This window comes from Sminthopsis crassicaudata, chromosome 5 (assembly GCF_048593235.1).
Source record: "Sminthopsis crassicaudata isolate SCR6 chromosome 5, ASM4859323v1, whole genome shotgun sequence".
Lineage (NCBI taxonomy): Eukaryota > Metazoa > Chordata > Mammalia > Dasyuromorphia > Dasyuridae > Sminthopsis > Sminthopsis crassicaudata.
Window position 1 is genome coordinate 85,978,869 of NC_133621.1, and position 9,781 is coordinate 85,988,649.

At 35.5% G+C, this 9,781-nt stretch overlaps 1 long non-coding RNA gene across 1 annotated transcript; it reads left to right on the plus strand.

Annotated features, from left to right (window-relative positions):
* Positions 1 to 5,659: 5,659 nt before the first annotated feature.
* On the plus strand, positions 5,660 to 9,047 carry LOC141545160 (uncharacterized). The gene is made up of 3 exons (XR_012482914.1): positions 5,660 to 5,912; positions 6,162 to 6,268; positions 8,174 to 9,047. It is a non-coding gene; the product is annotated as an uncharacterized LOC141545160 (long non-coding RNA).
* The last annotated feature ends 734 nt before the right edge of the window (positions 9,048 to 9,781 follow it).

Consider the following 9,781-nt stretch of genomic DNA (forward strand, 5'->3'; position numbering starts at 1 on the left):
TTGGACTTTTAAAAATATATGTATACAGTTGAAGAGGAAACTTAAAAAAAAAAAGAGGCCACTTGTGCCTCATCTATGTTTTTAGTTGCCATCTTGCATCAACCAATTCACAATAGGTAACTGGATAAAGGATGATTAAATAATTCCATGTTATCTATTTAATAGCAGTGCCAGTAACAGGCAAATGACTGCTTTTCAAAAGATGTTGAATGAGATGTTCTGGAGAACTTGCAGATCCAGAAGCCTTAAAGCTAACTCTGGCTAATCATTAGAGCCTATCTAAAGCTCCATTCAGCCTGGCCTTTGACAGTGATCTCCACAAAAACATTTACCCTTTTGGGTAAAATTAGAAGGACTTGGGGGAAGAGGCTGTTGGAAGATGCAGTTAGATCTTTAGGGCTGTAACCTGGAAGGGCACACTCAAGAGAGGTTGGGAGCCTTCAAGATACTCATAGCAATGGAGGTTGCTCAAACCACAAGAGCGAAGCATCTGTGCTTTCTCTCTAGATTTCATATGATAGCACCTTATTTCCAACTGTCGGAATCTGCAAGATTTTTCCATCTACTTCCTCCCCACCCTAACCAGAGAAGTCTGCATGTTAAGGTTGATTCCCACCTATTATCTCACAAGACCACCAACCGACCCAGGACATTTGGCAATATCACCCCAAATCATGTGTAATAAATACTGAGTAGTCATAGTTGTATACCTCCATGCTTCCAGAAAGGGTGGTTTCTTATTCTTGCACATGAGAATTTGGTAGAATGAGGAAGAATTCAGATAGCAGACTTTCCCCAAGTGAAAGGGAATTGTTTAAAATGTTGCAACCACAGGAACAGAAAAGGGAGGGATGAAACAATTTATAAGTAAACCCATACCACTCACCCTGGACTTGGCTGGCTGATCCTAAAAGCTGATAAGCTCAGGAAAGGCAGCAGTATGACTTCCTCAGTTTTTGAGGTAAGCTGCCAGATACCATCCACCTTCCATATAGGATTTTATAGAATTGGTGTATCTGACTTCCCTAATTTCCATCATTAGAGAAGAAATAATTAAATATATTTATTATTTATTTATTTATTTTACCTCTTCCCCACACTCACTACCATTTCCCAGATAGGTACTTAATATTCATTGCTAGGATAAGATGGTTTTAGTGACTGGTTCCATTGGGCTGTGCCTATAATAATTTGTGTAGGGATTGCTGAATGAGTCCCCCAAAATAAATGGTACCTAAGGTCATGATCCAATTTTCCCTTCATAGCTTGTTCTCTGCAGCCTCAGTGGATGAGCCGAAAGAATCAAGGAATCAGGCTTGGAGAAGGTTGAAGGAGCCCTACTGCCTAGTGCTGAATTTCATAGTGGTGTCTTATTAGCTATTCAGTCTGGTCATCGAGCTATATGCCTACTTGAAAAAGTACAGTGAGCTCTGTGCCTCTTCCCCATCCCCAGTGTGTCTTGTCTATCTTTATGTACAGAAATATTTGCTTTTGTCATTATCCTAGTCTCTTGCTCAGATTTCATTAGCTGATCAACCTAGCCTCTGTTAATGTTTCATGTTGAAACATGAGAAATGGAGAAGTCCATTCTAAGTTAGAGAAGTTTAGCCATAGTATTTATAGGATATTCAGCAAGGATACTATATAGTATTTTGCTTAAATTGACAAGGTCCTCCTCTTCTCCATATGCCAGTTCACATGCATAGGGAGGAAAGAGGAAATATGGGAAGTTAGTATGAGCATAGATGGGGATGGCAGTTCCTGAGTAAACTAGAAACCAAAAGGACCAGTTAGGAGGAAGAGGAATATCAGTAATTATTAAAACTGGATGAGCTTGAGAAGAGACCAAACTACAATAAATAACAAAGAAAAGGAAATTGCAAATAAAGCTATCTGGTCATGAGCAGCCTATTTTCACTCTCAAACTTATCTTTGATTTTTGTCATCAAGCTAGCCAAGGTTTGTTCTCTATGGCTTAGAAATTTAATATCATTTATTTTGCTTTTTAATATCAGCTGGAGAAACAAATCTAAGAGGTATATATTTTGGTGGATCTTGTTTATTTGCCACCTTTTGTCTAACTTGTATTGTACAAGGTGTACTTTGACAGTATGGTCTCAATTCATTAAATCTAATAAGTAAGGTCATCTGACTACCACCCATTAATAAACTCTCTGGATAACTTTGTATTTGAATAAGCATGATACTGACTCTCTGAATTTGATATTTAACTACTCTTTTATGTAGGTATTTATAGCACTTTTTTCTCCATTGGATCAGAGAGTTCAGGACTTGGCTAGAATAATTCCTGGGACTCTTCTTTGTTTCATGAGATGAAAAGCATATTTTCACTTTGTTACTCTAGTTCTAATAGGCATTTTCCATTTTATGATGGAAATAACTATGAAAATAGTATAAAAGATTTCAAAAAATCATGGCTCAGTGCATAAATATTTTTGACCTGTTTCAGCTGTTACATTTGATGAAAGATGTCTTACATTATCTGTTTCTAAAATCTATTCTAATTTCTTGCAGCCATGTGGAGTCACTGATTTGTTCGGCCTTTCCCCGTAGTAAGGGAGTCAGTTTCTGTAGTAAGGTTTATCACTTTTTCATCGAAATAGTTTGCTTTCCTTCCAACTCTTCATTCTTCATTCTAAGGCTTTTATTTCTATTTTATCACCTCTATAATTTCTTCTAGAAACTTAGTACTTTTAGAAAATTAATTTTTAATTGAGTCTGTGCAATTGTTACAAGTTTCTTGTTTCTTTTGAAGGAATCTGTGACTTTTTTTTTTTTTTTTTTTTAAAGAGATACACATTTATTAAACCCTCACATGTGAGGCGTTGTGCTAAGGACTGGAGAGACAAACAAGAACAGGAGGCCCTGACTTCAAGCTTCCATTCTAATGAAAAAAACAGACAAAAAAACTATAGGTTTTTTTGGGGGGAGAGGGACAAGGAAATCCTGGCCTTTTGAAAAAGGTAGTTCTTATACCGAATCTTAAAGGAAGACAGGCTAATATGAGGAAAATAATTTTTGGCTTTGGGAGTTGGAGTATCATGCAGCTAAAAACAAGAGCTGTGGTATCAGATTACATGGAAAGGAAGCAAATGTAAGAAAATTGTAATGTGGTAGGATGGGGTTGGCCAAAATGAAAACAATAATGGCATGTCCCAAAAGTCTTAGAACCATTTTAAACTATGAAGGTTATTTAAGTTACTAAAACATAAAGCTGCATTAAGATCTACAGAATGCCCCAAATTCTGAGATTCATACTTATGGCAATAATTATATCTATGGGAACTGAAATAAAGTGAAAAGTATAGAAAAAGAATGTCTTGCATGAGTGGCAAATACATACAGCTCAGGTAAAGATGTGAAAACTAAGTAGTAGCTGGAACAGGACGAGTACTAGCTGTGCTGATTAAATATAACAGTTGTGATGGTAGATAAAGGAAAAAAATAAAACCCTTGCACTTACCCAATCAAGTGTGGGCTTCTGAGACTTTCCTATTTAGTGACCTGATTAGTTTTTGATTATCCAGGACCAAATGTTCCAGGAAAAAGGCAGGAAATATATTAGCATGCTTTTGTGTTTCTGAAGTTAATGAGATCCTGTAAGTATTTAGTGTCTTGCTAAATAAGTTTGTTTTCTACCTAGAAGGTATTCTGAATGCTGAAACATTGAAATACTGAATCTGGAATCAAAACCTGGATTCAAATCCTGTCTTTGATGGTTTCTATCTAAGTCACTCAATTTTCTTGGGCCTCAGTTTCCTTTCTGCCAAATGAGTGATAGATGTTTCTGGGCTCTTTTCTGAATCTAACGTTTCGTATGTATTATGCACTAAAATGTTGATATTATGGTAAATGGGTGGGTAGCAGAGGAGAAGGAAGAAAGAATTAGAGGGAAAAGGGGAAAATCTGATAAAGTTCAGAAAAATAAAAAATGAAAGGCTTTCAACAAAACCCTGCAAAACAGAGGGTAATCAAATAGGGAAATAATCTACTTTGTGTAGAACACACACACACACACACACACACACACACACACACTTTCTGATAAAAAAGAACAGAACTAGCTTAAATTTGAAATAAAAAAAAAATTGAGAGAAACCAGAAAAGTAAATTTACTTGGCCAATAGTATTATATTGTAAAGTCCTTTTCTAACATTGTAATGGGAAGTATAAAAACAAGGGCCCTCTCAAAATCTGAATGTCTCCAAAGGATGTTGAAGAAACTAGAAGAGAGGGAGAAAAAAAAAAAAAACCAAGACTTGGGAGTAAATTGGTTTCGTTTCAAGAGGTTGAAGAAGGGAGAGAGAAGGAAGGGTTAAAATGAATATGTTAATAGAAGGGTTAGAGATAAGGCTTGCTATTTTTCAAAGCTAGTGTGGGTAAGGATATACAAATATAAGGAGAGAAAGGGTGGGAGAAACAGGTAATACTTAAATGTTGCTTTTATTTGAACCAAAAGGAGAGTTTAATGTAGAAACACAAAATTCAACAAGGAAACACAGTGAAGAAGGATGTCAGGAAGAAGATAGTTATAAACAGATCAAACTTATTGATCTTAAAGGACGTGCCTAAAGAAAAAGGGAAAGAGGGAAACAAAAATTAGTAATTAAGCAAGTGTTCATCAGTTCTGGAAAGTCTGGTGCATTGCTAGAATTGAAAAATTTTTTATGCCATAGAAGTGATAAAATGGCTTGGAGAATCTTGAGTTAGTATAAACAGAGTAAAATAAGACTAAAAACAACAAAAAAAATTAAAGAAACCCCAAGAGAATGAATTATGAAATGACAACATTTCATAGAGAAAAATAATTTTGAATCGAAAAACAATGGACATGAGTATGGATCATTACCCATTTCCTGATAATTGATAGATTTTTCAGGTATAAAATGAGAAATGTTTTAGACATGGCTTCTGTGTGGATTTATCTTGATTACACTTCTTTCTTAGAAGAAGAAGATAAGAAAATGGTTATCAATGATGTCCATTGAAATTTATTTAATGTACAGAGGAAAAAGATGTTAAGAACTTTTAAAAAAGGCCATTTTGAAAGTAATGTGTTGCATATATTGTATCTAGGTTATACGTAACACATATAAAATGTAGGGGATTGCCTGTCATCTAGAGGAGGGAGTAGAGGGAGGGAGGGGATAATTTGGAAAAAATGAATACAAGGGCTAATGTTATTAAAAAAAAAAATTACTCATGCATATATACTGTCAAACATTTTTTTATAATTATAAAATAAAAAGAAAGAAAGAAAGAAATGTGTTGAATCTTTTTCCAGACTCAACATCTGATCTGGACTATGGCTCTTAAACCACTTTCCAGTTCTGTCTATTCATTGCAGTGTGAAAAAAGGCCCTTGAGGGTGAGGCAGTAGTTGGAGATTTGGAGTCTTTAAAGAGTGCAAGTTGAAGAGACCATGGCTGGTCTTAAGCATCTGCTTTTTGTCTTTTTGTGTCAGTGTCTATGTAGTAACTAGATGGACCTCATACTTGAGGTGTTGTCTTTTCATCAAACTTTGGGCCTTATTGCCTTATTTTCAAAGTCAGATTCTGTGAGCAATGAGATTGTGTTCTCTTTTTTTGAAAATTAGAATCCTTGCTCTTTATTCTTATACCTATTTTCATTTTTCCACAGCATTTCAAATACTGCTGACAGATCCCTTAGGGATGAACCTCTGCATGGGTCTCTGACATGTTGTGATAGGGAATTTGAATTCTCGAAAAGCAAAACAACTGATATTTTTGACTTGACTTAATGAGTTCACCCTTTGTAAAGTAAAAGAAGCAACGAGGAGAACTATGCTTCTGGATTCTGTTTTGAGATAGAAAAAAATTGCTAAAGTAAACATGATGATCATGACATTCCTGAGGACTTTGGATGTTAAGGTAAGGAGTTTGGACTTATTCATTAAGGTATTATGTCACTGCTGAATTCTTTTGTGGGAACTCTGTATCAGCTCTATATACACATAGTGCAAAGGAGAAGTTTTAAGCCATGTAAGTACTAATGAAATACTGTTGTGTTTCATCTTGTAAGCAGTTTCCTTGTAAACAAGGATGGTAGATGATTTTGCTATGGTGATGATTCCTGGTAAAGCTATCAATGAGTAAAAGCCTGAATTTTTGCTTCCTCAGACTACCTAGCACCTTCCTTACCCCACTGAGCCTATACCAGCTACCATTACGCCTCCTTGAGGAAAGAGGGAGAGGGCATTGGTCTGTGTAACAACTATTTTTGTAAGGTAAGTAAACTTTTTTTTTTTTAAATAACTGTTTGCATAGGTCATGTCCATTCCTGTTGTCTTATCTGAACTTAGGATGCAACAGATTTTATTTTCCCACTTCCCCCATTTTATAGTAATGTTGAAGGATACCTGATTCTCTAAGTATAGTGGGAAATAATCTTAAGTAATTTGAACAAATCTGCAATTGGCTTTAATGGCAAAGCTAGAGGGATAGTTGAGGGAAAATCAGGGTTGGTCAAACTGGCCAAATAACAATGTTTAATTGCTGAGGAACAGAAATTACCTATCTGCCATGAAATACCAACTCAGAGATGAAAGGTACTCAAAAATAAACTTTTGGGCCAAAGATCAGTATGAACTACAGCATGAGGGAGATGCTGTCTGGCCTTTATGGATTTAAATTGCTTCAGTCTCTTATTGGAGGTGGATAGAGGTTTGAGCCAATAACACTTTATTAAAGTTTCTTCTAATTAAGTAGACCTCTGATCTTCCTCATGATCTGAGATGCTACTTCCAGGCCCTCGTTTTTATAGGGCTAGATGTCCAGTTATTATAGAACAGCTGTACCAAATACAGAATAATTCCACTGAATAAGCAAAATAATCAGCAGTGTCACAAGTTGCTTGAAGCAAGTAAATATCTCCACCTAAGACAGCCAGGCTTCTTAATCTAGGCAAGAAGAGGTGGTACAGGTTATCAGTCAGTGACCCAGTTAGTCATTGTTCCTATTGTACAAGTGATTAGTCTGGAGGTACAAAAATATTTTGGAGGGACTTTCCACGTAGGTATCACCTCTGCCGTGTTGGGCTTATCACAAGACAAAAAAGGGTGGAAGGCCAAAATAACTGCCCTCTTCTGGTTTTGTGCCTCCCATGGAAGACTTCCCTCCATGCATTTAGATTGTAATGATCCATAGAAAGATTGGTGCCTTTCTGTGCATCAAAGGGGGGAATGAGAAACAATTTTTAACCCCTGCTTTATTCTAAAAAGTATTAATTAATTTGATAGGATCTGCAGCTCACAGCTCTGGGGCCTTACATACAGAACTTTGAATTGATTCTAAGTTCACTTAACTATAAGAAGGTAACTAATGGCTCCCACACACTTGTTTTGCCTTGTAATGATGACCAAGCACCTCCTGGCAGAGGTAACACCTGCATGGAAAGTCCCCCCCCCCCAAATAGTCTTTACCTCCAGACCAATCACTTGTTCAGTTAGGAGCAAATAATAATCTTATGACCACTAAAGTCACTGAATGATAGCTTGTACCATCTCCTCCTGCCTAAATTAAGAAGCCTGGCTGTCTTGTAGAGATATTTACTTGCTTCAATCAACTTGACACTGTTGACTTGTATTGCTTATTTAATGGAATTAATCTGTATTTGGTTCAGCTGTTCTGGAATGACTGGACATCTAGCCCTATAAAAATGAGGGCCTGAAAGTAGCATCTCAGATCATGAGGAAGATCTGAGGCCTATGAACTAGAAGGGAACATGGACCCTTTATTAAAGTGCTATTGACTCAGACCTGTGCCTCAGTCTTTTACTATAGGTGGGAGAATTTTAATCTCCACACCCTATATTTGAGCTATGAACTATGATAGCAGATAAGTGCTAAAATAGCTTCTTCTCAGCCCTGCTGAGGGGAGGCCTCTAATACATAGGAGCTGTTGTTACTGTGAACAGATATATAAGGGATAGCAACACTAGGATCTTCAGCATTCAGGAGAGAATAGGGCTTTGGGGATATGTAGGCTGGTTTTAGAACCAAGAAATCCTGGACTGAAGTACTGTTTAACCTGTTGACTGCCATATGAATTGTGTGATTGTAGTTACTTATTCTGCATATAACCTAAGCTCCTAAGTGGTTTTTGTTTTTTGTTTTTATTTTTGTTTTTTGAAGTGCCAAAGAACTGGAAACATTCCTGTTTTTTGAAGAATAAAGTTATGGCATATGAGTGTAATAGACTATTACTGTTCCATAAAAGAACAATATGAATATAGAAAAGTATGGAAAGACTTAAATTATCTGATGCAGTGAAGTAAGCCAGAGATGAGGAAAAGCATGACTATATAACTTAATTTCAAAGAACAACCCCCACAAAACAATAATTGAATGTAAAAAATTACAGAACCAGCAAGAGGTGAGAAGACAGCTTTCACACTTCTTTGCAATTCTCCTAGTTGCAGAACTAGGAGCTTTATGGTATGTATTTATTATACTGCATATATTTCTGATTATTTCAATATATTTGTAGATTTTTTTTTTCCCTTTAGAATTTTGGTTTTGGACTTATGTAAGATGGATTCCTGGGAATATAAATAGATAATAGATTTGATGAAATGGAAAAAGCATATGATTCCTTACAAAATACATATGAAAAAGAAACCAATTCGATGAAAAACAATCTGTGAAATGGAAAAAAATGCAATGAACAAAACTTCTCATTTAAAAGTTTAATTGACCAAATGCAAAAGGAGATTAAAAAAAAGTTAATTGAAGAAAATAATTCACTAAAAATTAGAGTTGAACAAATGGAAATGAATGACGGAATGAAACTTCAAGAATCAAACAACGGAACAAAATGGAAAAAAAATAGAAGAAAATGTAAAATATCTCAATGGAAAAATAATTGACTTAGATTGTCTCTCCTAAATTTATTTTCTAAGAATTATTGGATTTCCTGAAAATCATGATGGGGAAAAAAAAGAGCCTACCTATCATCTTTCAGAAAATCAAGGAAAAAGTGCCCTGATATTCTGGAACCAGAGGGTAAAAAAAATATGAAGGGAAATAATCTGATATAAACAAATCAATCCAGACTTTCCAGTTGTCTTTAAAGAATAGCTCAGAATTTCCAGACTGTTTTAAAGTGAGAGTTTCTGTATTCCTTTTAAAATATCCAAAAAATATATCATCTGTATCTAAAAGCTGGTTCCCTCTAGTTTGTCATTAAAACAAATGTAAAAGCTCCATAATACTTAAAAAGATCATAGGTGGAAAACTATACTAACCTATTCTAAGATGAAAGTTAAAGTAATTAGAATTTCTCTCAATGCAAAGGGTAATGGTATAGTCATAAATGGAACTTTGCAGGTGACCACTACCATTGTGTTCTTTAGTGACATATATTCAGGACACTGGGCCAGACTGAAAAATTGCTCATATTTCCAATTTGCAACTCTGCAAGCCACCTTCAGTCTTGTGGGAATTAGGGATAAGTAGTGTCCCTTACTTGTCTCATTGTGTGGATCCCCTGTTTGATCCCCTGTCCATAAAATTATTTTTCAACCTAAGTCATCCTGGATGATTTGGCTCCATTAACAAATGAATTTATTCTTCCATGGATTTGAAATGTCTTTAATATTTCTTTTAGTGATCAACCCATCTATTCAGTCTCTTCACTGTTTCCCCAAAAAGTGTAGCGAAAGGGAATTATAAGTGAGGAGAGATCAGAAAAGGTTATATTTAGAAGAAACATTTTATTCTAAAGGTAACAAAAGATTGAGA